A 27,866-nucleotide genomic window follows, 5' to 3' on the forward strand; every position below is an offset into this window, starting at 1 on the left:
CGCTAAGAGTCAGACAAGACTGAGATGCTAACACTTCTACTGTTTTTAAATTTCATACCACTATACAATTACTGTCATAATGACATAAAAGCAAATAAATACTGGCAGTTATGGGCTTCCCTGCTGACTCAGTTGGTAAGGAATCTGCCTGTAATGCAGGAGACCCTAGTTTAGTCCCTGGGTCTGGAAGATCCCTTGGAGAAGGAAATGGCAAACCACTCCAGTATTCTTGCTTGGAAAATCTCATGGACAGAAGAGGCTGGTGGGCTGCAGTCCATGGGATCACAAAGAGTCAGACAGGACTGAGTGGCTAACATTTTCATAGACATTATACTGATTCTTCATAAATCATTTATTTGTTAAAGTTAATATAATTTCATCCCCTGAGAATATTTAAAAGTTTATTTTTAATGAAAAAATGCTGAGAAAAATATATCAAGTTTACTGTTTTGTTAAATATTATGCAGTGTAAATTATATGAATAAATTTATTTTGTTTCCCTTTTTTCAAACCTTAAAGGTCAAACATTGAAAATATATTTAAAAACATTTAAAAACCTTTAATGATAAATACAAGTTTAGCTGATTTTATTAACAAATACATATTTGTTAATACTTAAACTTATTCAATTGATTGACAGTATTAAGGATGGGATAAATCTATAATACTTGCTATTAAACACTCATTGGCTTTTTACGATTGAAATGAAATCTTATATGTTTATGGGTACAATTACTAGATGCATAAATATAAGGTGGTAAAAATGGATGGCCTCTACCTATAAACATTAATTATATCAATGTAGTAACAGAAAATAAAAAGAGAATTTTCTCTTATCATTACTGGGTATATTCAATCTGATAATTTGGTCTACAACCAATAGAAATGCAAAATCAATTTGGCTTAAAGTATACATTGTGTATCATGTCATATAACAGAAATTTTAGAGCTTATTGAGATTTCAGATGTACTTTATTGAGGCATCACCAGAAACAATTTTCTTCTGGCTTTCTCATCTGCCATTCATTGTGTTGATTGTAATAATTTCAAACACAGCATTTTAGTATCTAAAAGATGACAAGGAATCATCTTTTTCTCTTATCATCAGAGTCACCTTCACACTTCGTTGGTCAGATTTGGATGGGTAAATCAATTCCTGGCAAGAGAAATGGGACTATCATGAGAAATATGCACAATCATCTACATGCAAAAGATTTAGGGGATTAGGTAAAATGAAAAAAAAACACTGAGTATAAAAAAACTTTACCAGTTGAAAAGTCCAAAATGGTTTTGTTGAAGGAGTATCTCTCTAATACATTTTACAAAATGTAAACATTTGGTTCACATTTTTTTGTTTGTTTCACTTTGCTATTACTCTTGAAAATAATTTAGTTGTCCAAGGGATGTTGAAAATTGTTTCTCTAGATTTCAATGAGCTAGATAAACTGTTAGCTAATGTTTTAACTAGAATTTCATACTTGGCATTTCAGTACTTTTTTCCCCCACCTATGTCATATATACTGAATGTTGCCAGCAAAACAAATGATAAGCCCAAACACGACCATTTTGGACTTACTTCCATAGTAATTCCTTTCCGCAATTTATTGCACATATATATTTCCCTAAATCACTGCCCCCAATTTTTTTTTTTCAAAATTTGCACTGATCACTTTTTCTCCTTCAGCTTCAATGGCTATAACAGTTTCTAACCCAGAGTTGCTAAATGGAAAAATGTATACAAATTGATGCAAAGTAAGGAGGGGATGAAAAAATAAAACAAAATTACAGAATGCTGAATTTAGGAGCTTGGTAGTATGCCCACAGATGCATGAATATAGTTATTTTTAACATAATGATATTAGGTAAAATATATAATTTTCTTGTTAATATAGCAGGGACTTTACTTCACTTGTAAAATTGTCAATATTCATCCTATTTGCCATTTAATGTCTTCAAAAACATCTAACTGGGGCCTCATCATTGTCCTTTGCTCTAGATAACATCCTGTACTACTCAGCTTCTTTTGTGGCATGTGTGGTTATTTTTCCTCTGTAACCTTTCATTGACTGCCAGAAACGTCTATTAGCTTGATCTTCTCTTCCTTATTTAGTTAGCTATTCCTTTAAAACATAAGTCTGGCCAGATGTAACGATAAGCAGGCAGATGGCTCTGGAGTGATTCTTTTCTGATAAGGAAGTAGCTTCTTTTGAAGATGTGGCTCTACAACTATCCTGGCCCAAGGCATAATCTATGATTTGTCAACTTGTATAGGATGCTTTTCAGTCTCATGATGATAGAAAAACTTGAATATAAACACTGATATTAAAAAATAAAGAACCTGCATTTCTGTGTGAATATTGCATTTCCTGCCAGCAGGCGTACATAAGTAATATATTTGAGTAGAAAATTGAATTAATTTAAAACAGTAAAACATCACTGTTAATAACTATCCAATTAGTACAGATTGAGAAATTTGAAATCCTGAAACTAAATTTATATAGGGTTAATGGAACTCCATTTAATTTTATTGGGGACCATTATATATTCTATAAACTCTGAAGTCCATTATATTTATAAAGTCTGTATTTTCTTTTTTTAGTAAATATTGTATGTTTATGGTGAAGGAAATGGAAACCCACTCCAGTATTCTTGCCTGGAAAATCCCATGGACAGAGGAGCCTGGCAGGCTACAGTCCACTGGGTCATAAGAGTCAGACATTCAGTTCAGTTCAGTTCAGTCTCTCAGTCGTGTCCGACTCTTTGCGACCCCATGAATCGCAGCACTCCAAGCCTCCCTGTCCATCACCAACTCCTGGAGTTCACTCAAACTCAAGTCCATCGAGTCGGTGATGCCATCCAGCCATCTCATCCTCTGTCATCCCCTTCGCCTCCTGCCCCCAATCCCTCCCAGCATCAGAAGCTTTTCCAATGAGTCAACTCTTCACATGAGGTGGCCAAAATACTGGAGTTTCAGCTTTAGCATCATTCGTTCCAAACAACACCCAGGACTGATCTCCTTTAGAATGGACTGGTTGGATATCCTTGCAGTCCAAGGGACTCTCAAGAGTCTTCTCCAACACCACAGTTCAAAAGCATCAATTCTTCAGCGCTCACCTTTCTTCACAGTCCAAATCTCGCATCCATACATGACCACTGGAAAAACCATAGCCTTGACTAAACGGACCTTTGTTGGCAAAGTAATGTCTCTGCTTTTCAACATGCTATCTAGGTTGGTCATAACTTTCCTTCCAAGGAGTAAGCATCTTTTAATTTCATGGCTGCAGTCACCAGCTGCAGTAAGTCAGACATTACTTAGAGACTAAACCACCACCATTGTGTATTTACATATGAAGAATGATAGTCCATATCTTGCTAGAAGTTGTCAAATGTCAATACCTACTTATATTTGATTTACTCAGCATTTGTTGTTATTTTAAAAGATTTATTGAAGATTAAGTCAAGCCAACACTTGAGGCAATAATGACAGTATGTTGAAATCTTTGAGGAATTGTAATTCATACTTGTTTTTTTTTTTTTAATAAGAAAAAAAAACTTTATTTGAAGTGTTCACAAGAATTTTAACATAGTAAACCTCAACTCAAACATTGACACACAAACAATAAAAAATATTAAAGAGTATCATCATACATCATTTTGGCAAAACAAGATGGTCCAAGTTCTTGTCACAAAACATTGCATAGTGACATTTTTCCTGTCAAATGACTAACTGGATGAAAATACCACATTTCTTTTGTGTCCTTAAGAATATGTAGGTCATTTATCGATTATTGAGTTTTGAGAAGATAAGAATTTAATACAAGGATTAAAATTCACTGCCTTGTTTTAAAAGCGAAATTTTAAAATGCAACCTATTATACTGTGGACTTGGAGAAGTGCAAAATAGGAATCATTACTAAATGGTTACAAGTTACTGTTTGTAGTAATGAAAAAGTTTTGAAAATATACAATATTGATGACTGTACAATGTTGTGAATGTAATTAATGTCACTGAATTTTGTACTTAATTATAAAGGTAAATTTTTATGTTTATGCAAACTTTAGCACATTAAAAGTATTGAGGAAAGCATAACAAGTGTGAAGACATTTATGAATATACACTCAAAAAACACCTAGTAGAAATGGAGTAGCCATCATAGTCAACAAAAGAGTCTGAAATGCAGTACTTGGATGCAGTCTCAAAAACGACAGAATGATCTCTGTTCATTTCCAAGGCAAACCATTCAATATCACGGTAATCCAAGTCTATGCCCCAACCAGTAACACTGAAGAAGTTGAAGTTGAACACATCTATGAAGACCTACAAGACCTTCTAGAACTAACACCCAAAAAAGATGTCCTTTTCATTATAGGGGACTGGAATGCAAAGTAGGAAGTCAAGAAACATCTGGGGTGACAGGCAAATTTGGCCTTGGGGTATGGAATGAAGCAGGTCAAAGGCTAATAGAGTTCTGCCAAGACAACACACTGGTCATAGCAAACACCCTCTTCCAACAACACAAGAGAAGACTCTATGATTGGACATCACCAGATGGTTGATACTGAAATCAGATTGATTATTTCTTTGCAGCCAAAGATGGAGAAGCTCTATACAGTCAACAAAAACCAGACGGGGACCTGACTGTGGCTCAGACCATGAACTCCGTATTGCCAAATTCAGACTGAAATTGAATAAAGTGGAGAAAACCACTAGATCATTCAGGTATGACCTAAATCAAATCCATTATGACATACAGTGGAAGTGAGAAATAGATTTAAGGGACTAGATCTGATAGACTGGGTACCTGGTGAACTATTGACGGGGGTTTGTGACATTGTACAGGAGACAGGGATCAAGACCATCCCCAAGAAAAAGAAATGCAAAAAAGCAAAAAGGCTATCTGAGGAGGCCCTACAACAGCTGTGAAAAAAGGGAAGCAAAAAGCAAAGGAGAAAAGGAAAGATATACTCATTTGAATTCAGAGTTTCAAAGAACAGCAAGGAGAGATAAGAAAGCTTTCCTCACTGATCAATGCACAGAAATAGAGGAAAACAATAGAATGGGAAAGTAGATCTCAACAAGAAAATTAAAGATACCAAGGGAACATTTCATGCAAAGATGGGCTCAATAAAGGACAGAAATGGTAGGGACCTAACAGAAGCAGAAGATATTAAGAAGAGGTGGCAAGAATACACAGAAGAACTGTACAAAAAAGATCTTCACTACCCAGATAATCACGATGGTGTGATCACTCACCTAGAGCCAGACATCCTGGAATGTGAAGTCAAGTGGGCCTTAGAAAGCATCACTATGAACAAAGCTAGTGGAAGTGATGGAATTCCAGTTGAGCTCTTTCAAATCCTGAAAGATGATGCTGTGAAAGTGCTGCACTCAATATGCCAGCAAATTTGGAAAACTCAGCAGTGGTCACAGGACTGGAAAAGGTCAGTTTTCATTCCAATTCCAAAAAAAGGCAATGCCAAAGAATGTTCAAACTACTGCACAATATCACTCATCTCACATGCTAGTAAATTAATGCTCAAAATTCTCCAAGCCAGGCTTCAGCAATGTGTGAATCGTGAACTTCCAGATGTTCAAGCTGGTTTTAGAAAAGGCAGAGGAACCAGAGATCAAGTTGCCAACATCCTCTGGATCATCAAAAAAGAACGAAAATTCCAGAAAAAACATCGATTTCTGCTTTATTGACTATGCCAAAGCCTTTGACTGTGTGGGTCACAATAAACTGTGGAAAATTCTGAAAGAGATGGGTATACCAGACCACCTGATCTGCCTCTTGAGAAATCTGTATGCAGGTCAGGAAGCAACAGTTAGAACTGGACATGGAAAAACAGACTGGTTCCAAATAGGAAAAGGAGTATGTCAAGGCTATATATTGTCACTCTACTTATTTAACTTATATGCAGAGTACATCATGAGAAACGCTGGGCTGGAAGAAGCACAAGCTGGAATCAAGATTTCCAGGAGAAATATCAATAACCTCAGATATGCAGATGACACCACCCTTATGGCAGAAAATGAAGAAGAACTAAAGAGCCTCTTGATGAAAGTGAAAAAAGAGAGTGAAAAAGTTGGCTTAAAGCTCAACGTTCAGAAAACTAAGATCATGGCTTCCGGTCCCATCACTTCATGGAAATAGATGGGGAAACAGTGGAAACCATGGCTGACTTTATCTTTCTGGGCTCCAAAATCACTGCAGATGGTGATTGCAGCCATGAAATTAAAAGACCCTTACTCCTTATAAGGAAAGTTATAACCAACCTAGACAGCATATTAAAAAGCAGAGACTTTACTTTGTCAACATAGGTCTATTTAGTCAACACTATGGTTTAACAGTGGTCATGTATGGATGTGAAAGTTGGACTATAAAGAAAGCTGAGCACCGAAGAATTGATGCTTTTGAACTGTGATGTTGGAGAAGACTCTTGAGATTCCCTTGGACTGCAAGAAGATCCAACCAGTGCATCCTAAAGCAGATCAGTCCTGGGTGTTCATTGGAAGGACTGATGTTGAATCTGAAACTCTAATACTCTGGCCGCCTGATGCGAAGAGCAGACTCATTTGAAAAGACACTGATGCTGGGAAAGATTGATGGCAGGAGGAGAAGGGGATGACAGAGGATGAGATGGTTTGATGGCATCAATGACTCGATGGACATGGGTTTGGGTGAACTCCAGGAGTTGGTAATGGACAGGGAGGCCTGGCGTGCTGGGATTCATGGGATCGCAAAGAGTCGGACACGACTGAGAAACTGAACTGAACTGAACCCCTTCTAAGTCATAGTGCAAACCCAATATAAAATAAGCATTTTTATTGTAATAGTAGGATGAATCAAGTACATTTCCCCCCTGCTCTTTGTTGAGGAATTTAGGCAGCGGTTGTCTCTCTCACTCTTTGTGTGTATGTGTGTCTTTTCTCTATCTCTCTGTTCAAAGTAAATTTAGCAATATGTTTTAATACCTGTATATATATAATCCACCTTACCTTTAATAATAAGCTGAAAAATTACTTAGCAAATGACTTTCAGCTTACTAAATCTCTTTCTTTTCTTCAGGAAGATTTTACCTAACCCTTCAGTTCAACTGCAGCTGAAGGTTAGAATTACTTTGCCATTCTTGCTTACTTCAGTATTTTAACTGTTATCAATAATTTTGTGTTTTAAATTTTCCTCAGTACATAATGCTTTAATACTGTTTTTAATATTTACTTCCCTAGGGATATAAAATAATTTTTGGTATCTCATATCCATTTTAATGTGTAAAGCATCATGAATAATTAAACTAAATAATCATGCATCTTTGTGCTAAAAGGAACAATTTTAAAATTAACAAGTAAAGCACACTTAATGATACTCTTAAATCTATTTTCAAAAGTCTCCCTTTGAAGTATGCTACATATCTGCCTATTCTAAGAAAATGCAAATGAAAACAAGTGAATTATAAACAGCAGTGTTAATCTGATGCCATTGCAATAATAATTATTATGGAGAGAAGATCTAGACCTTTTGTCCCTAAAAACCTATAAATTTATAAAACTTACAGAATTGGATACATGAATATGAATCTATGAGTATAAAGTAATAGATTAGTATAAATAATTACTAAACTCAAATACACATTTGTATACACTAACTGATATAAGACATCCATCAGGTAATAAGTCATTCTCTCGAGTACTGAATTGATAATGTTAATTCTCAAAGTCAAAGCATCTCTCACTTCAAAATATTCATATATTGAGCAATATTCCATATATGAAATTTCTTGTACAATTGTTTCATCTTCAAAGGATTCATTTTCAAATGACATTTACCTAAATTTTCTCACAATAAAATAAGTATAAACTTTGAATTAACATTTTGGTGTTCAAATTTTAGTGTTCCCCTTTCATAATTATATGGTCATTGGAAATGCATTTGGTCTCTACAGTTATTACATCTATTAGATATATATGTTCATAATAGCTAGAGTTGCTGAAAGTTTCTAAAAGAATTTAAAAGAAAATTCATTCGGAAGCTATTGGTAAGCATTCATATAGAGTAATTTTTAAAGTTTTGTCATAATATTAGGGCGACTATTAAGGAAAAGATATCAGTTAATTCTAGATAAGTGATGTAATCTTTGCTATTGCCGGTTTTAGGCACTAAGTCATGTCTGACTGTTGGCAACTCCATGGATTGTAGACCATCAGGCTCCTCTGTCCTTGGGATTTCCCTGGCAAGAAAGGAGTAGATTCCCAGGGGATCTTTTCAACCCAGGGACTGAACCTTTGTCTCCTGCTTGGCAAGCAGATTCTTTACCGCTGAGCCATCTGGGAAGCATCACCAATTTAATCTTTACTACATTGGAATATGTGATATAGTTAGATATATTTAATGATATGTTTATAAACATAAAATCTTCAGCTCTTCATACATCCTGTTTAAGACATAAAATCTTGCCCTTCCACACGACTTCCATAACAAAACATGGGTATGTGCAGGTGGTTCCTTAGAATTTTTCCAGATTCTTTTTCTTCTCTCATATTCTGTATAGCCTTAGAGTACACTCTATGGTATAAAACCCTTGATCGTACACAAAATAACTTGTAACACAGGAATAAAAGAATTGGGCAGTTAGCCATTAGATGGCATGATTTTTCTTCTTGGAAAAATCATGCCATCTAATGATTGGAATGATTATTAGATGGCAAAGATGTGGAATATATCTCAGGTTTTAACACAAAAGTTTTCCTAAAAGAACAATTTGTACCCATCTACTTATAAAACATCATTTAAGAATCACTAGGTACAAGGAAATGTGTAGATTTTCTAATTAAGAATATGAAAAGACAGAAGGAAAGCTTGATTATACAACGTGATTGAAATTACTGTTCTAGTTATCCATCAAATGCCTTGTATTTTATTTATTCAGTTATAATCCTTGTATTGTGACTTATGAATAATTTGATAAACTACTCTTTAATGAGTTTAGGGGAGTTGGCAATAACCTGTTAGGATATAAGATTTGCAATTGACTTTTAGTAAAATATTTTAATTCACAAGAGAAATTCTCTTGATGGAAAAGTCTAATGATATTGTAGGCTGCAGTGTGAAATGTTACCCAGATCATTCCATAGAAAAGTTGTTAGTACTACTTTGGTAAGCCATTCATTAAATCAACAGATATTTACTTAATGGCATCTTTGTATAGTCCTTCTTTAGCTAGTCGTCACTTAAGGTTGCATTGGTTAGTAGTATTATCACAAAAGTGACCATCTATTGAAACTGAATATCTCTTTAGGAACATGTCCAATTTATTGTGGGTGGTTTAGCAAAGTATCACTCCCATATTTTCTTCTGTATTTACTTCTATAAGCATATATATTAAACTGCATTGTGTAAACAAACATATAAAAACAGATTCTACCAAATCTTAGTTTGAAAATAAATCATGGAAAAATAATGCTTATTTTATATACCAAAAAACTCTCAGTGAATTGTTAATGTAAGATGTACAATTGTACTCATCTCACACACTAGCAAAGTAGTGTTCAAAATTCTCCAAACCAGGCTTCTACAGTACATAAACTGTTAACTTCCAGATGTTCAAGTTGGATTTAGAGAAAGCAAAGAAACCAGAGATCAAATTGCCAATATCTATTGGATCATCAAAAAAACAAGAGAGCAAGAGAGTTCCAGAAAAACATCTACCTCAGCTTTATTGACTATGCCAAAGCCTTTGACTGTGTGGATCACAACAAACTGGAAAATTGTTCAAAAGATGGGAATACCAGACCATCACCTGCTTCCTAGAAATCTGTATTCAGGTCAAGAAGCAACAGTTAGAACTGGACATGGAACAACAGACTGGTTCCAAATAGGAAAAGGAGTATATCAAGGCTGTATATTGTCACCCTGCTTATTTAACTTACATGCAGAATATATCATGAGAAACACTGGACTGGATGAAGCACAAGCTGGAATCAAGATTGCCGGGAAAAATATCAATAACCTCAGATATGCAGATGACACCACCCTTATGTCAGAAAGTGAAGAAGAACTAAAGAGCCTCTTAATGAAAGTGAAAGAAGAGAGTGAAAAAGTTGGCTCAAAACTCATCATTCAGAAAACTAAGATCATGGCATCTGGTCCCATCACTTCATGGTAAATAGATGGGGAAACAGTGGAAACAGTGACAGACATTTATTTTGGGGCTCCAAAATCACTGCAGATGGTGAATGCAGTCATGAAATTAAGACACTTGCTCCTTGGAAGAAAAGTTATGACCAAACTAGACAGCATGTTAAAAAGCAGAGACATTACTTTGCCAACAAAGATTCATCTAGTCAAAGCTATGGTTTTTCCAGTGGTCATGTATGGATGTGAGAGTTGGACTATAAAGAAAGCTGAGCACTGAAGAATTGATGCTTTTGAACTGTGGTGTTGGAGAAGACTCTTGAGAGTCCCTTGGACTGCAAGGGTATCCAAACAATCCATCTAAAAGAAATCAGTCCTGAATATTCATTGGAAGGACTGATTTTGAAGCTGAAACTCCAATACTTTAGCCACCTGATGGGAAGAGCTGACTCATTTGAAAAGACCCTGTTGCTGGGAAAGATTGAATGCGGGAGGAGAAGGGAACGACAGAGGATGAGATGGTTGGATGGCATTACCGACTCATGAACATGAGTTTGAGCAGACTCTGGGAGCTGGTGATGGACAGGGTGGCCTGGTGTGCTGTAGTCCAAGGGGTCACAAAGAGTCAGACACATAAAGCGACTAGACTGAACTGAATGTAAGATTTATTTATGATTATAATCTAATAAGGTATATTTAGTGAGGATAATTTATTAAAGTAAGATTGTTTAGTGAGATTTACTTCTTTCTATATGACACTTCTGTGTTAGCTAGTTTTGTATAGGCACTTTTAAAGAGAAGATCATGATTTTTCTTTTTTTTTTCTTTTTTTAATATATTTTCTTTTATTTTTTTATATTTTCTTTTATTTTTTAACTTTACAATATTGTACTGGTTTTGCCATATATCAAAATGAATCCGCCACAGGTATACATGTGTTCCCCATCCTGAACCCTCCTCCCTCCTCCCTCCCCATACCATCCCTCTGGTATGGGGATTTTTCTTACTATAATTCTATCTAATTGAATTTAAGAGCCTGTGTTAACATCTACTGGTTTATGTCAAAGGAAAGGAGAAGAGGCATTCACTTTGATCTTTCAACTTTCTCAGCACAAAATCCTCAAAAGCTTTGTCTATCTCTTTTTACCAGAAGAACCACTGTTCGTAATAAACTGGGAAAAATTACCAATACTAAAATAAGCTAATGTATTCTAGAATTCATGTTCCTTTTGTTCTGAGCGAATTGCCATGTTATATAAAACCATATAAAATATATATTCTAAATGTTAATGGTTAAGGTACATAATTAGATTGTATTTACTTGTACATTTTTATTTATAGAATGTCTTCTCTAGACAAATTAATTTACAAAAGTGAGTTTACATATATCACAATCTTATACATCTATGTGAAATACCTGGTATTTCTAAAAACAAATTGCAGTAATCTGATTCAGATGTAATATTGACATGAGCCTTCCTTTTAATCTGACTATGTTATCTTGAAACAGCATTTATTTTTGTCTCTTTGTATAGGCTAAAGTAAAGCATAATTAAGTACTTCATATTTCTACTTTATTAGGTTTTTATTTTCGGTACACTTTTTAAAATATTTTACTACCACATTTTGTGTAAGGAAATTGAGCATCGGGCAGATTTGAGGGGTCTCCCAGAACCAATTCCCTGAGAATACCAAGGGGTAACTGTGGTTCTTCAGGAGCCATAAGTGAGGACATTGTTACCCCTACACTCTTGCAAATAACAGTTGGAGGAAATAGAACAGAATAGAGCTCAGAGAAATGATCCATACCTTATAATGAGAAAAAAAAGTGAGGAATCTTTTACAATTTTCTGATTAGATAACCTACGGGCAAAATGATTTATTAATATAAGCGAAAAATAGTTTGTAAAGGTATATTTTAGATATTACTTGCTTTAAAAAGGCAATTGAACTACATAGCCTCCTCAAAATTAACATTCAATTATGTATGTTTTGCCTGGAAAACATAACTGGGCATAGAAATATATTTTTGGAGACAAAAGCAAACAAGTTAGCAGTTGTTCATCAACGCGTGTCTTCATACACTTTAACTGGTGTGTGTGTGTTTAAATCCAGAGTGCCGCAGTTAGTAGCAGCAATGCTTCACACACACTGATTCAGCATTTAATTTTTACTAAAAAACCCTAACTGTCTTCCCTCACGGTGTGAATGTGTCTGCCTCTAGGACTAGCATCATGTGTTGAATTCATTACAGTCTTTCATAGGATCCCAGGAGAGTTTATTCACAGATGTAGATTTATTGCCAGCCACCCATAACTGTTTGTTTGGCCTTCCTTGGGAGCACAAAGACAAGGAATTATCCAGTGGAAATAATTCATAGCAGTGTATTAAAAATAATAAGCATTAGTCCTAGTCAGTGATGCTGGAGGTTTATAGATTCTGACAGCTGACTCTGGTTTTGTGGCAGCCCCCAGGATTTATGTGTAATATCATGTCTTTTCAATGTCTCACAGTAGAACTTGAGTTTTTACAGTTTGAAAGAAGGCTCTAGGATGCTGGTACGATAGATCTATGCTATCTATTTTCCCATAAGTATATTTAATTATTCAGTGAAGGATCCATTAAACAATCTCATCTATTTTTAACCAATTAAGTTTACATTAAAGATTTACCATATCATTCTAATAATAGAATGTTCCATGGCACTTAACCAACAAGTACTCAGTACTGTGATTCTGAATCCTATAGTGCATATAAAGATCTAAAGTAAGTATGCTTTCAGAAAAACAGTAAATATATACATAGTTATCACCTTAAAAAGACTTAGTAGTTTAAATATAAAGTATTATAAAATTGTATGCCTTTTGACATTCAAATAATAAATGAAAATATTATTTTCGAATTAGAAATCTTTGGATTGACGTTACACATCTTAAAGTCTGATCATGTAAGACAAAGGAGGCAGTACAATAGTAATTCACTGCAGAATACATATTATTTCTGTTTATCATCCAAACATGTTTACTAAAATGTAGGGTTTTTATTTCTTTGTATTACTACATTCCTTGTATTGCTAGAGAAAAATATGAGATTAAAATAATTTATTAGAATAAGATAGTCACAACTATATTTTTTGAATGGTCATAGAATTTATGAACTGAAGAGCTTTTAAAAACCATATATTACATACACTTCATTTTATTAAAAAAAAGAAAGAAAGAAAAAAACAATGCCCATAATGGCTTGTTCAAGGTAACCTAATATTAATAATATAAGAGTTAAATGTCATACCTTTTGGCCTCTTAGTCCTAGGTTATTTCTACTTGTATTGTACTTTATAACCCCACACTCATATTGTATCACTTGCTACATTGCACTCATATGCCGTTTGCTCTACAACTGAATGTCATAATAAATATTCATACATACAGGATATGTTGAAGTTGGTTCCTGTTACTTCCTATATTCCTAGGAGGAAGAATGCAGCTTTGCCTTAATATTGACTTCCAGTAAGCTTATGTCTTGACTTTGACATATATTTAATTTTAAGCCTACTTACAAAACAATAGCTTCCATCTATGTCTAAGATTGCTTTTTCTGTTTTCATTTTGCTTTCTTTTTGAAATGGGCATATAGCTAGTGTTGTTTTCCTATTGATAAATTATTTCCCTATACCTTTTTAATCTTTTTCAACCCCTTCTCACTTTGCTACGCATGATGTCAGTTTGGAGTCAGTAGATATCAATGTGAAAAACTAGGAAACAAAATAAGAAAAAAAAAATCTCATGAGTGTTTAACTACTGTGGGAACAAAATCAATGATACAGCTAACTCTATCTTTATTGTTATATACTGGAATTACAACATTCTGCTGTAAACTTCAGATAATATGAGAATTTCAGTGTGAAATGAAGATTTCCACAGGTAGTTCTTTCACTAATTTGTCTTTTGTTCATGGGTAACTTTTAGAAGCATACGATTCACAATTCCAGGAACACTTTTTTGTATATTCATTACTATTTTTATACAACTCCCACATGTTTTTATATATATTGAACAGTGTATATATATATATATATATGTGTGTGCATTTAGAGAGATACATAGTTTTGAAATACATGTTTAATAACCTATCAGTATATAATTGGCATTATCTATGGTTGGATTTCCTGGAAGCAGATTCTGAGGCAAAATTTCAAGTATGCATAATTTATTGAAGAAGAGCTCCCAGGAATAGGAATATGAGATTTAGCAAATAAAAACATGGCATGCCTAGTGAAATCTGAATTTCAGATAAACAGCAGATATTTACATGAAATATTCAGGACATACATCTACTAAAATAATATTCTTTTTTTTTTTTTTTTTTTTGAAATTAACATTTACCTCAGAGTCCTTCTTTTTAATCTGATGACCCTAGTTAAGAGAGAGGTAGTAAAGACAGATTGGGGAAGGGAAAGAGCTAAGCAAAATTGCAGTATAAAGTGCAGCCTGGATCCAGGCTTCACCTGAACCTTTGGCAGTGCTGATTGTGTGGGCGGTCTGAATTACCCCCATGAAGTTGGTCCCACACTGAGTCTGAGCTTTTGTACTAGCGTGGCTTAGTGAGTGGCTGCAGACTGTAGGAGAGAGGTGGGATTGTTGTTTAGTCACTAAGTCGGGTCTGACTCTTTGTGACCCCTCAGACTGCAGCAAACCACACACTTCCGTCACTATCTCCCAGAGTTTGCTCAAACTCATTTCCTTTGAGTTGGCAATACCATTCAACCATCTCACCCTCTGTTGCCCCATTCTCCTCCTGCCCTTAGTCTTTCCCAGCATCAGGGTGGTCTCCAGTGAGTTGCTTCTTCACATCAGGTGGCCAGAGTGTTGGAGCTTCAGTATCAGTCTTTCCAGTGAATATCCAGGGTTGATTTCCTTTAGGATTGACTGGTTTGATCTCCTTACTGTCCAAGGGACTCTCAAGAGTCTTCTCCAGCACCACAGTTCCAAAGCATCAATTCCACAGCACTCAGTCTTTTTTATGATCCAACTCTCACATTCATACATGACTATTGGAAAAACTATAGCTTTGACTATATGGACTTTTGTCAGCAAAGTGATATCTCTGCTTCGTAATAGTCTAAGATGGTCATAACTTTTCTTCCAAGGAGCAAGTAAGGGTCTTCTAATTTCATGGCCACGATCACCATCTGTAGTGATTTTGGAGACCAAGAAAATAATATCTGCCACTGTTTCCTTTTTTTTCCCCATCTATTTACCATGAAGTGATGAGAGCAGGTGCCATGATCTGGTTTTTTGAATGCTGAGTTTTAAGACAGCTTTCTCACTCTTGTCTTGCACCTTCATCAAGAGGCTCCTTAGTTCCTCTTTGCTTTCTGCCATTAAAGTGGTATCGTCTGCTTATGTAACATTGTTGATATTTTTCTTGGCAACTTGATTCCAGCTTCTGATTTATCCAGCCCAGCATTTTGCATGATGTCCTCTGCACAGAAGTTAAATAAGCGGGGTGACAATATACCGCCTTGATGCATTGCTTTTCTAGTTTTGAACCAGTCCATTTTTCCATATCTGGTTCTAACTGGTGCTTCTCCACCTGCCTACAGGTTTCTTAGGAGACAGGTAAGGTAGTAAAGAATTCCCATCTCTTCAAGAATTTTCCACAGTTTGTTGTGATCCACACAGTCAAAGATTTTATCATAGTCAATGAAGCAGAAGTTGATGTTTTGTTGGAATTCGCTTCCTTTTTCTATGATCCAGTATATGTTGGCAATTTCATCTCTGGTTCCCCTGACTTTTCTAAATCCAGCTTGTACATCGGTTCTCATACTATTAAAGCCTAGCTTGAAGGATTTTGAACATTACCTTGCTAACATGTGAAATGAACCCAACTGTACAGTAATTTGAACATTCTTTGGAATTGCCCTTCTAACCTCCTGGATGGATTACTCCCATTTCGACAAGGGCAAGTCTCTAGAGAAGGTGGTAGCTTTGAGTGTTTAGTGGGTTGCTGCTGCTGCTGCTGCTAAGTCGCTTCAGTCGTGTCTGACTCTGTGCGACCCCATAGACGGCAGCCCACGAGGCTCCGCCATCCCTGGGATTCTCCAGGCAAGAACACTGGAGTGGGTTGCCATTTCCTTCTCCAATGCATGAAAGTGAAAAGTGAAGGTGAAGTCGCTCAGTCGTGTCAGACTCGTAGCGACCCCATGGACTGCAGCCCACCAGGTTCCTCCATCCATGGGATTTTCCAGGCAAGAGTACTGGAGTGGGGTGCCATCGCCTTCTCTGGTGTAGTGGGTAGCAATCACATTAAATACAGACATATTTAAGTGTTTAGGTGTATAAATCTACCAAAGTACCTCATCTTCCTTGCCAAATATAAAATACCTAATTTCGTCCTATCATACAGACTCTGGTTACCAAGAAATCATAAGGAATGCCTTATTGTAGCAGGCATTTAAGGCATCTCATAATTAAATGTTTAAGACAGTTGCATCCTCTGCTTATTATTGTTACAGAACTTTGATTGCATGATTTGTTGAACAGAGTGAGATAACTAGGTTATTAGCTGTTCCTAAGAGTTATACTCTCTAAATCAGTTTTAATTTGTGTAAACACTATATAAGAGTTTTAACTGGAGTAACCAATTATGTTGTAATATCTTTGGGTTGTTTATTTCTACTGATGTAAATTTTTCATTTCTGTACTTTTTAATGTTAATTTCAAAGATATTTAGGTCTTAGCAGAATATGCTATGTATGTGGGTCTCTTGTCTTTCCAAGTGGTGCTAGATCTGCCTGCCAATGCAGGAGACATGAAACATGGGTTCAATCCCTGGGTTGGGAAGATCCCCTGGAGGAGGAAATGGCAACCCGCTCTAGTTTTCTTGCCTGGTGAATCCCATGGGCAGAGAAGCCTGGTGGGCTACAGTCCAAAGGGTCCCAAAGAGATGGGCAAAACTGAAGCAACTTAGCACAGCACAGCACAACACATCGGTCTCTATGCTAAGTGACATTTGCCTGGTCAAAGGACAAGAGTTGGCATCTAAGCAGCTGAAAACAGGTCAAAAGAATACAACAAAGGCAAAATTGAGATAAGCAAAAGGAGAAGGCCAAATGAATTTCAATAGAAAATGACTGATTTCAAGTGATGAAAACAGGAAACAACAAGTTCAAGCTCAGACTGAAGCCTCAGGTGCATGGAGTCAGGTATAGACTCTAGTGGAAACAAAGTACAGAGGTGAGGGCAAGTTGGGGAGGAATTATGAGATACGTTATGAAGGGTCGTTTTGGGGAAGCTTACGTGTGACTGGGACTACCTGAATTGAATTTCTGAAGCTTGCTCTAAAGGACCAGAAATTAAAGGGCTGCCTCACTCACAGAGAAATTGTTTTAAAATGTTTAGTATTTCAGGAAATGCAATATCGTTCATCAAACTTCCCATCTGAATAACATTTTGTATTATTTAAATAAATCAAGTAACTTATCTTGTTAAATATTATATATTTTTAATATTATATATTATAAAATTAAAATACATTTCTTCATAAGAATTTAAATTATGAAAATGTGCAGGAAGAAATTTGTCTTTAGTTAATCATTCCAAGGCAACAATTATTAACCCTTTTTTACTCTCTTCCTGACTTCTTGCTGTGTATATTATTTTTACATAATTTTAATCAATTGGTGTATATAACATTAAATATGCTGATTAAAGTTTCTGTTCTTCCTGATTATAAATAAATATTTGCTTATTGCAAGTAATAATTAGAAAACATAGAAACAAATGTAATGAAGAAATGTAACTCAGAACCTAAAATAAAAATTGCTGCTAATTCAGTATTTCAAGTTGTTTCTTATTACTGAAGACTTTAAAAATAGTGAATATAATAATTAAAAATAAATTTTATTTTCACAATGAAAAAATATGATGATCTCTTGGTATGTGAAAGGATGAACTATTTTAAATTCTATTACAGCAAGTTCTATTTTTAAAAACCTAGCTATTATTTTTACAAGATAGAGAACTAAACAGCATGTAATATTGCGTTAAAAGGTCATCAACAAATCAAGAGAACCTATGAGATTTGAGATTTGTGAAGGGTAATGAAGCTCATTGAAAAGCAGAGACATTACTTTGCCAACAAAGGTCCATCTAGTCAAGGCTATGGATTTTCCTGTGGTCATGTATGGTTGTGAGAGTTGGACTGTGAAGAAGGCTGAGTGCCGAAGAATTGATGCTTTTGAACTGTGATGTTGGAGAACACTTGAGAGAGTCCCTTGGACTGCAAGGAGATCCAACCAGTCCATTCTGAAGGAGATCAGCCCTGGGATTTCTTTGGAAGGAATGATGCTAAAGCTGAAACTCCAATACTTTTGCCACCTCATGCGAAGAGTTGATTCATTGGAAATAACTCTGACACTGGGAGGGATTGGGGGCAGGAGGAGAAGGGGATGACAGAGGGTGAGATGGCTGGATGGCATCACTGACTCAATGGACGTGAGTCTGAGTGAACTCCGGAAGTTGGTGATGGACAGGGAGGCCTGGCCTGCTGCGATTCATGGGGCCGCAAAGAGTCAGACACAACTGAGCGACTGAACTGAACTGAACTGATGAAGCTCAGGAAAACCATTGTCTGTAACATGAAGAGTAGAGTCTCCCTCTCTATGTCACACCTTTGTTTTTGTTCATGGGTTCTGTATGAAACAAAAAATCCAAATGAATTCCTGAGTTTGATATCCCAGATGATAAATAACAACAGCCATTTATAATGTTGGAACATCAGAATACATTGCTAATTCTATAACAGTATATAGAATCCCCAAACTCTATATAATTTACGCATGTGTAAATGTAAGCTCAGTGTCAGAGACACAGAATATCATTTATAGGAGATGATCTTAAGGAAAAAACACTGGTCAAGAAACAGTAATTCAAAGAATTATTACTTATCAAAATTGAGTGTCTAGTTCTTCTGAAGTTAAATAATTTGCCAAGTTATAACCAGAAAAATAAATCAGACACACATAAAAATCATCAACATGTATTCTAATATTTTAAAAACTAATTTTCTACTTGATTTATAGACTCATAATGTAAGAGCTAGAAAAGGGCTTAGAGATCATCTATCTAGTTCAGAGGCTTTTAAACTATCCTTAGTAGAGCGTACAGATTTCACCAAGGAGACATCAGGGTATGATGCTGATATCTACTGAGTGTTCTAGTTCCTCTGCTCCCATTGGAACCAAAGCCCATCTACTTTGTAGCCCGTGTATACTGGACTTTTGCCTGGAATTTTATGTGGGAAAAAAAAAAGTTTTAGATGATTTAATAAGGAGGTGAAATTTTCAGATTTCATTTGAGCATATTTTATATTATATGTGAGAAATTAATGGTCATTGCAGTCAAGTTCACATACTGATTAATTCAAAACCAACACTAAATCTTCCAAAAGTGCTAAGTTCTTTCCTCTGCACTTCTTCACTGTGTGCACTTGAAGATCTGTCTTCTAAAACTGCTAGAAGAGTATTCTGCTCACTGAATCATAATTTTGTGTAGGAAATATACAGAGTAGTTTGGGGTATGCAGAACGTGAACAGTTCAATCATTATAAACACATGATATTCTTAAATTTTTATGATAAATTTTAATCCCTAAAATTCATTTCTATGGTTGGGAACATTATAACTTTGATAACTTCTGCTTAAAGTCTAAAAAAAAATGTTTCAGGCTTATTACTGAAAAATAAATACATCACTTCATTTCAGTTCAGTCACTCAGTCGTGTCCGACTCTTTGCAACCCCATGAATCGCAGCACGCCAGGCCTCCCTGTCCATCACCAACTCCCGGAGTTCACTCAAACTCCTGTCCATCGAGTCAGTGATGCCATCCAGCCATCTCATCCTCTCTAGTCCCCTTCTCCTCCTGCCCCCAATCCCTCCCAGCATCAGGGTCTTTTCCAATGAGCCAACTCTTCACATGAGGTGGCCAAAGTATTGGAGTTTCAGCTTTAGCATCATTCCTTCCAATGAACACCCAGGACTGATCTCCTTTAGGAAGGACTGGTTGGATCTCCTTGCAGTCCAAAGGACTTTCAAGAGTCTTCTCCAATACATCACTACTACCATTTAAAATATACAAAATCATTCAGCAGCCTAAAAATAAAAAAGCTTTTGACTGAGTTAACCTACCCTTCCAGAATCTTTGTACCTTTATCTGTCTTGTGAGCCAAGAATTAACTAATATAACATAATTCTTTCTATCCTGTGTTGTTAAGGATACTATACCTTGCAAATTGCAAGAAATGCTCATTTAAACTAACTTAATCTATGAGGAAATTTATTATCACATATATAGAAATTGCAGAGATATGGTAGATATTGAGGTTTGTTAGTTCAGCAGTTCAATTATGTTTTGTATGACCCAAGATCTCTCTATTTTAGTCTAGTGCTCTCAGGGTTGATGACATTTTTTTAGACATTCAAGATGTCTAAAGAAGTTCTGAGTGTTATATCCAAACCCAGGGATGTCCATAGATAGTGGGACTAAAGGTAACTACCTAGTCTTTCTTATAGAAGATATCAGTGCTTTTGTAGAAGAAATCCAGCTGACTTACCATCATGTCTTATGGATTAGAGTTCACTCACATGAATATACTTTTACCAATCAATGCAAGGAAGATGAGCTGAACTAACTTTGCCTTCTATGGGGACTGCATATAGGTTCAGTTTACCATGAAATGCATAGCTGTGTGCATGGTGCATGGGAGTAGCCACCTGGATAAAATCTAGAATCTATGACTAAAGAGAGAGCAGGAATGGGTGATGATTAGGCAAATATCCGTGTCCACTCCACAATGCTCACAGCATATGGCTATGTTTATAATCAGCAATTATGAATGGTAATGATATCAGACAATGTAAAACTAATCTGAATTTGAATAGAATTCTCAAATGTCACTCTAGGCATTCCTACCCAAGCCTTCTCTAACCATTTAAACCTTTGTTAGAAATCAGCTGAAAATAGCGAAACAGATTTGCATTGGTAATACTAATCTGAATACTTTCAATGAGTTAAATATTTAGGTATCATGATGCTTAATGATACATTGATTAGAGAGAAAATTAAAAGCTGAAACCAAGTAACCAAATGACCTCAGGAATTTGGCATAGATAATGACTAAAGCCTTTGCCAAACTGCAGACCTTCCCTGTCCTTAACCACTTGGAGGCTTTAGCCAGCTCTTATATTCAGTTCAGTTCAGTTCAATTGCTCAGTCGTGTCTGCCTTTCTGTGACCCCATGGACCGCAGCACACCAGGCCTCCCTGTCCATCACCAACTCCTGGAGCATACTCAAACTCATGTCCATTCAGTCGGTGATACCATCCAACCACCTCATCCTCTGTCATTCCCTTTTCTTCCTGCCCTCAATCTTTCCCAGCATCAGGGTCTTTTCAAATGAGTCACCTCTTCCCATCAGGTGGCCAAAGTATTGGAGTTTCAGCTTCAACACCAGTCCTTCCAATGAGCACTCAGGACTGATGTCCTTTAGGATGGACTGGTTAGATCTCCTTGCAGTTCAAGGGACTCTCAAGAGTCTTCTCCAACACCACAGTTCAAAAGCATAAATTCTTCCATGCTCAGGTTTCTTTATAGCCCAACTCTCACATCCATACATGACTAATGGCAAAACCATAACCTTCAATAGACGGACCTAGGTTGGTAAAGTAATGTCTCTGCTTTTTAATATGCTGTCTAGGTTGGTCATAACTTTTCTTCCAAGGAGTAAGGGCCTTTTAATTTCATGGCTGCATTCACCACCTGAAGTGATTTTGGAGCCCCCCAAAATAAAGTCAGCCACTGTTTCCACTGTTCCCCTATCTATTTCCATTGAAGTGATGGGACTGGATGCCATGGTCTTAGTTTCCTGTATGTTGATCTTTAAGCCAACTTTTTCATTCTCATTTTTCACTTTATCAAGAGGCTCTTTAGTTTTTCTTCACTTTCTGCCATAAGGGTGGTGTCATCTGCATATCTGAGGTTATTGATATTTCTCCCAGCAATCTTGATTCCAGCTTGTACTTCATCAAGCCCAGCGTTTCTCATGATGTACTCTGCATATAAATTAAATAAGGAGGGTGACAGTATACAGCCTTGATGTACTCCTCTCCTAATTTGAAACCAGTCTATTGTTCCATGTCCAGTTCTAATTGTTGCTTCCTGACCTGCATACAGATTTCTCAAGAGGCATGTCAAGTGGTCTGGTATTCCAATCTATTGAAGAATTTTCCACAGTTTGTTGTGATCCACACCATCAAAGGCTTTGGCATAGTCAATAAAGCAGAAGTTGATGTTTTTCTAGAATTCTCGTGCTTTTTTGATGATCCAGTAGATGTTGGCAATTTGAACTCTGGTTACTCTGTCTTTTCTAAAACGAGCTTGAACATCTGGAAGTTCACAGTTCATGTATTGCTGAAGCCTGGCTTGGAGAATTTTGAGCATTACTTTATTAGCATGTGAGATGAGTGCAATTGTGTGGTAGTTTGAACATTCTTCATTACCTTTCTTTGGGATTGGAATGAAAACTGACCTTTTTCCAGTCCTGTGGCCACTCCTGAATTTTCCAGATTTGCTGGCATATTGAGTACAGCACATTCACAGCATCATCTTTTAGGATCTGAAATAGCTCAACTGGAATTCCATCACCTCCACTAGCTTTGTTCATAGTGATGTTTTCTAAGGCCCACTTGACTTCACATTCCAGGATGTCTGGCTCTAGATGAGTGATCACACCATCATGATTATCTGGGTCATGAAGATATTTTTTGTACAATTCTTCTTTGTATTCTTGCCACCTTTTCTAATACCTTCTGCTTCTGTTAGGTCCATACCATTTCTGTCCTTTATTGTGCCCACATTTGCATGAAATATTCCCTTTGTATCTCTAATTTTCTTGAAGAGATCTCTAGCCTTTCCCATTCTATTTTTTTCCCTCTATTTCTTTGCCTTGTTCACTGAGGAAGGCTTTCTTATCTCTCCTTGCTGTTCTTTGGAACTCTGCATTCAAATGGGTATATCTTTCCTTTTCTCATTTGCTTTTCGCTTCTCTTCCTTTCACAGCTATTTGTAAGGCCTCTTCAGAGAGCCATTTTGCCTTTTTGCATTTCTTTTTCTTGGGTTATGTCTCTTGTACAGTGTCATGAACGTCTGTCCATAGTTCATCAGGCACTCTGTCTATCAGATCTAGTCCGTTAAATCTATTTATCACTTCCACTGTGTAATCGTATGGGATTTGATTTAGGTTATACCTGAATGGTCTAGTGGTTTTCCCTACTTTCTTCAACTTAAGTCTGAATTTGGCAATAAGGAGTTCATTATCTGAGCCACAGTCAGCTCCCTGTCTTCTTTTTGCTGACTGTATAGAGCTTCTCCATCTTTAGCTGCAAAGAATATAATCAATCTGATTTCAGTATCAACCATCTGGTGATGTCCATGTGTAGTGTCTTCTCTTGTGTTGTTGGAAGAGGGTGTTTTCTATGACCAGTGCATTCTCTTGACAAAACTCTGTTAGCCTTTGCCCTGCTTCATTCTGTACTGCAAGGCAAAATTTGCCTGTTACTTCAGGTATTTCTTTACTTCCTACTTTGCATTGCAGTCCCCTATAATGAAAAGGACATCTTTTTGGGGTGTTAGTTCTAGAAGGTCTTGTAGGTCTTTATAGATGTGTTCATCTTTAGCTTCTTCAGGGCTACTGGTCAGGGCATAGACTTGGATTACTGTGATATTGAATGGTTTGCCTTGGAAACGAACAGAGATCATTCTGTCGTTTTTGAGACTGCATCCAAGTACTGCATTTTGGACTCTTTTGTTGACTATGATGGCTATTCCATTTCTTCTGAGGTATTCCTGCCCACAGTAGTAGATATAATGGTCATCTGAGTTAAATTCACCCATTCCAGTCCATTTGAATTTGCTGATTCCTAGAATGTCAACGTTCACTCTTGTCATCTCCTTTTGACCACTTCCAATTTACCTGGATTCATGGACCTGACAATGCATCTTCCTATGCAGTACTGCTCTTTACAGCATTGGACCTTGCTTCTATAACCAGTCACATCCACAACTACTCTTATATTGCCATTATTTAAGTAGTGTTAGCATGGAACCCTGTATGACATTGAGTGGTATGTCAGGAAACCAATATGTATTCTTGAAAATGAAGCTGATGTTGCCATGATTATCATACAAAATAATTTAAATGAGCAGGTTGGATGAGAACAATGAAGACATAAAATAGATTATGAGCACTGATAGACAATATTTACTAAAGCCTTATAGGCAACACTTTAAGTGATCAAATATAATTGAAGTTCTGCAACAAATATAGAAGGCAGGTGCTGTTATTATTTGGAGAAGGAAATGGCTGTTATTACTGTTATCATCTTCATTTTATGAATGAGAAAAACCAGTGAGTCACAGAAAGGATGAGAAAGTCATGTGATTAGTAAGTAGCAGGGTGAGTAATACCACCCAAGTAACATAGTATCAGAGCCCACATACTATATTATGCTATTCTGCTAGTACCATAGCATCTTTTCGAATAGAGACATAAAGGAGAAATATATAACTTCAAATGAAGAACTGGCTTTACTGATGAAATGAGAAAGGCATTTATGGACTTACTTATGAAATTATTTGGCAAATTTTAATTTTTTTAATATTCTAGATGCTGCAGAAATGAATGTATACAAGTTATTTTAGTATATCATTTAAATAGTGAGTTAATTTTCTGTTCATAGTATAGTATGTGCTTATTTATATCACTGAGTGAAATCTTTTAAAGCTATGTTGCTTCCATTCATTTCCAGACTACATAGTACTTGGAGAATCTGGAAATGCATTTCGTGTAATTTCATAAGAATAGCACCAGAATTCCAAAATCAAATTTATAAACTTATTTTCAATTTGGTTCAATTTTTTTCTCCTAAAAATTATGTCCAATGTTTTTAATAGATGTACAGTGTTCCTAATGAATAAAAAGGTCTTCTTAAATGCAAATGAATAAGTAAATACATTTAACTTAAGAGATTGATAGAAATACTTCTGTCAGTCCTACATTTTCCTTGTATTACTGAAAAATGTTTTTCCTACAAAAACTATTTTTCAGGGTACTGGGAACTTATATAAGACCATATGCATATAAGACCAAAGCTCTCGACAGCCTATATAGAAACCTGTTGGTACCAAAATCTAAGGATGCTCAAGTCACACATAAAATGGCATATTAAAACTGGTGTATTATTTGTATGTAACCAAAATATATCCTACTGTATACTTTAAATCATCTCTAGATTATATGTAATACCTAGTACAAGGTAAATGCTATATAAATAGCTGTAAGTCTAATGAAAATGCTAGGTAAGCAGTTGTAAGTACAATGAAAATGCTATGTAAATGTATGGCAGTTTCAAGTGTTGCTTTTTGGAATTTTCTGGATTTTTAAAACTATTTTTTTCAGCTATAATTGGTTGAATCTGTAGATGCAGGATCTCTGAAAACAGAAAGCCAACTGTAACAAAAACTAAATATTAAGAATCATATAAAGTCCATTTTAAGGTGATAAAAGTTAAAGTGGTTGACAGTAAAATAATAAACAACATATATTTGCTCTGTGCTCAGTTGTGTACGACTTTTTGCAGCCACTGAACTGTAGCCCACCTGGCTCCTCTGTCCCTCTGTCCCTCTGTCCATGGAATTTTCCAGGCAAGAATACTGGAGTGGTTGCCACTTCCTACTCCAGTGGATCTTCCCAGCCCAAGGATCCAACCTGTGTCTCTTTCATCTCCTGCATTGGCAGTCAAATTATTTACCACTAGCACCACCTGGCAACCCATATATATATATATGGCAAGCCAAATATATATATGATAACCCATATATATGTATGGCAAGCCAAATATATATGTGTATATATATATATATTTAATGCAGGCTTAAATCATAAAAGAAAGACTTAAGAAAAGACATCAGGGTAACCACAAATTTCACACATACCTCATTATATTGTGCATCCCTTTATTGCATATTTTAGATACTACATTGAAGATTTGTGGCAAGCCTGTATGAGCAAGTCTATTGTGCTATTTTTCCAAAAACATTTACTCACGTTCTGTCTCGATGTCACATTTCAGCAATTTCTGCTGAAAGCAATTTCAAGTTTTTCATTATTCTTTTATTTGCTATAGTGATCTGTGATCAGTTATCTTTGATGTTACTACTAGGATTCTGAAGGCTTGGTTGATGGTTAACATTTTTTAAAAACAAAGTATATTTTAATTAAGATATGTACATTTTTAAGACAATGCTCTTGCACACATAATAGACACAGTATAGAATAAACATGACTTTTGCATGCACTGGGAAATAAAAAAATATTGTGATATTTGCCTTATTGCGGTAATCTGGAATTGAACCAGCAGTATCTTTGAGGTTTGCCTGTAAATCCCATCAAAGACAGCCTTAAATGACAAAAAGGCAAACTGACGACAGCGATTTTGAAAAACATAATCAACAAAAGGATTGAACTTTGTTTGGAAATGTGCTGAGTGGAAAGAGGTGAGTTATCACTTGACATGGGGCACTATTTGTACCAAGTTAGAACTGCATCAACAGAAAACAACAACAATAACAACTAAATGTCCTAAATAGTAGGTGATATGTATGCACACTGAAAAATGACCCTTAATCACTGTTAACCTAAAAGAGTTAATGAAGGAAATGTTTTCTCAGTGTTTGCACTTTTATATTGACATATAAAACAATGATTAAGCCTTTCTAAAATTAATAGTTTTATAGTGAATAAAATACCATCAGGCTTCCCAGGTCACTCAGTGGTAAAGAATTCTTGCCTGGGAAATCCCATGGACAGAGGAGCTTGGCAGGCTGCAGTCCATGGGGTCGCAAAAGAGTTGGATATGACTTAGCAACTAAGCCGCCACCACCAGGTATGGAAATGATAATTACAACAGAATATAGCCAAAGACATGCAGCATTTCTAGGGTAAAATTTTAGAGAATAAATAGAAACATACCTTATAAGACAATATAGAAAAGCAACAGAGCTCTTTCGTTCTGCTAAAATAAATATTCTATTTCTCTCAGTTACAAAACTTTTCCAAAATAATTTGAATGTATACATTTTTTTTCCTTCAAATTGTATTTCAGTTAATTTATACCGTTGCTTGGAATCAGTGGTAAGAGAGCAAATTAACATCTAATTTGATTCAAATAAGGTTTGCTACTTCGCCTGCCAACCCTTTCAGTCATTTTATTATACCTTAGAAACATTTTATCTAAAGGGGGAAAAAATGATTTAGTGCCACTGGAATTCTAGAATAATCAAGTGGCATTAGCAGCTTGATTTTCTTAGAAATCAGGTTCATTTTTTCCTTGCAACTTAATATCATAAAAATCTAAAGGCAAATGAAATGTTGTAAATTCATAGAACGGTCTCCGTGGGAAAATACTATTAGTGCAGAATTTCTAACCGTGAACAAATTACTGCAATTAGAGATACCTGAGTGGTATTGTAAGGCAGCTCTACCTCACTAAAGTTGTTTGAACCCAGACTTCATGTTCCTTACCTTAATCTTAAGATTCTCTGAGTGAATAAAGGAAGATATTTAATGATTATTCATTGAATAAGGTGATTTGATGTCAGAAGGAGTTCTTTGGA

The 27,866-nt window shown here is 35.8% G+C and overlaps 1 protein-coding gene across 1 annotated transcript in view; it reads left to right on the forward strand.

Moving 5' to 3' along the window:
* Window positions 1-27,866, forward strand: part of ZNF804A (zinc finger protein 804A) — a 352,626-nt gene that overhangs the window by 88,994 nt on the left and 235,766 nt on the right. The window lies entirely within an intron of this gene.

This window comes from Bos grunniens, chromosome 2 (genome assembly GCF_055505025.1).
Source record: "Bos grunniens cultivar Pamir isolate PY7600 chromosome 2, Bosgru_T2T1.0, whole genome shotgun sequence".
Taxonomy (NCBI): domain Eukaryota; kingdom Metazoa; phylum Chordata; class Mammalia; order Artiodactyla; family Bovidae; genus Bos; species Bos grunniens.